Genomic DNA, 2,204 nt, shown 5'->3' on the forward strand with positions numbered 1-2,204 from the left:
ATTTTAACTCTATCCAATGCGCAGTATGAACTGTTTGAGCTTGTAATCAGTTTAATCAACTCTGATAAGAGGAGCGTCTTAGAACAGTAGGAAAATGAAAAATTGTAAATAGCGGAAAGTAGAAACGTGCACTGAGCGCAGACATAAATCTGGACAGAAGGAAACGTGCGATGCAACGAACCGTGTCTCTAACACGCGTCTGCACACGTAATAACATACGAAAATAACGAAACAGAAATTAACCCGTTGCAGCGGGAACAGCAGCAGCGTTCAACGCCGGCTGGCTACTCTTCCGAGCTTTCTGAAATTATACATGCGACGTTTGTCACTCGAGAAGAGGAGACGACGTCTTTTTTGTAAAAAAGAACTAGGATAATTGGCACTCTCCGTACCACGCTGTCGTCTTCCTCGTTTAATCAATGCGAATTAGTAATGCAGATTCTATGCCAGCACTGACGAAAACTCGGGTTAAGTATCATTCAGAAGAAGTATTATAAAAAGTCGTCATCTGTATATCCTTAGGATGTAATTGGACACATTTCTCGTATCAAATAATAACGGGTGATGCAGATTTTGCAATATAATTTAATAAATTTTAGACATTTTAGACATCCGTAAGAGTTATAAATGTTCTACGAACTTTTTCATGAAATACACGTTCGTCTCATTTAAATCGAAAGTAAAGTAATAATGCACGAACAAGACGATTAATCAGCATGAACGTTTACTTTCAATTTCATTAAAAAAAAAAACTTATTCGTTTGATTCAGAAAGCTCTTTGACGCATCTAACCGCTTAAGCGCGCTGTAGTCATTTTATATTGGCTGCAATTAAACCTCGATTAGGATGGATGCTAGATACGCATTAGGTACATGCACCGGGCAGCGTGGTACGCGCGTAGAGAAACGTGAACGCGTAACGGCTAAGCGTCCACTCATCGGACCGTATCCTTGATTCGCTCCCCTTTACGTACAGGTATGTACTCGGTGCGTTCTAACGTTGCACGTATGCACATTTAAATCGTGGCTGAGCGAATGTTCAAAGGAATTTGAAAACGCCTGAGATCTTACATTCCATTTTCTTACATGTTTCCTATGGAATCAAAGCAATTTACGTGAACAATTCTTATTACCGAGGAATTTAATTACGATATCATTTATAGAATGTGAATTCTTCCTTTGACAAATAAAATTGTATGTGCAGGCTGCAGGTTTCATGCATTTTTAGAAAATTGTATTTGCAGAAAATAGAATGATTAATTTAATTTTACTACATATGCCTGAAATATTAATGTGAAGCTGAATTGATTAATTTCCGAGAACTTCCCTTGTTTGAATAAGTTCCTGAGGCTATCCTTGTTAAACTCATAAAGGAGCGTCTTTCCTAGATTACAATTTATCGATAGTTCGCTTCTTTCACATTAATAATTAATCTATTCTTACGGACACGATAATTCAGATGAAAATAAAAATTTCCATTGCAAAACAGTTGGTAATTATAGACAGTCTGCTAATGGCACGAAGCAATGCCTCAGGGCAAGAATATCTCAGGTATGTGACTGAGAATGTATGATTTTCTGATATACATTTTTATTAGCTAAACAACATATTAAGAATCCTGACTATAAATCAATGTCTTGACCAATAATTTCTTTACACATTTCTACTATCATTAAAATTTTATTTTATGTATTGATAAACTAATATCTTGATTAATTTTAATTAAATTTCTAAAGGATTAATCTTTGGCAATTCAATCTGAATTGATCCCATCAATTTTATGAAAATATTATATCCCAACATGATATCCCAATTTTAATACTGTATTAAAATTCTCTTAAAAGATCCATTTTTAATAAAATGAAACGTTCTACTGAATCGGATCACTCACGATGCGCACGGTAAATTTATCAATGAGATCCAACGAGTTTCTCACTTGGTGCACTTAGAAAATTGCGTGTAGCAACACAGGACTTTTACCTTGACAGGATGGCATGGTTGAGCAACGACCCTCGCGGAACGTTTCTTAATACAGAGCTCACAGTCGAAGATAACGCACTGAAATCCGCCACTGAATCACCGCATGCTAGTTTTCGTGGCTCGAGGAAGCCTAACACCGGAGAGTTTATAAATAACCGTACGGCACCGGATATAACGCGAAATCCACGCGGTACCGTGGTCGCGACACGACTGACGTTCCTCTCT

The 2,204-nt window shown here is 37.1% G+C and overlaps 1 protein-coding gene across 4 annotated transcripts in view; it reads right to left on the reverse strand.

The window, feature by feature from the left end:
* The window catches only part of Synd (protein kinase C and casein kinase substrate in neurons protein Synd), an 18,567-nt gene extending 16,363 nt beyond the window's left edge, over positions 1-2,204 (reverse strand). For 2 of the 4 annotated variants that reach the window (XM_018026703.2, XM_018026702.2), the window contains exon 1: positions 1,980-2,204. The gene's annotated coding sequence lies outside the window, so the exon portion shown is untranslated. The remainder of the gene's footprint in view (positions 1-1,979) is intronic. The other 2 variants (XM_018026706.2, XM_018026705.2) reach the window with 2 other exon arrangements.

Source organism: Ceratina calcarata, unplaced genomic scaffold (assembly GCF_001652005.2).
Source record: "Ceratina calcarata isolate Rehan_Ccalc_2016 unplaced genomic scaffold, ASM165200v1 scaffold39.2, whole genome shotgun sequence".
Lineage (NCBI taxonomy): Eukaryota > Metazoa > Arthropoda > Insecta > Hymenoptera > Apidae > Ceratina > Ceratina calcarata.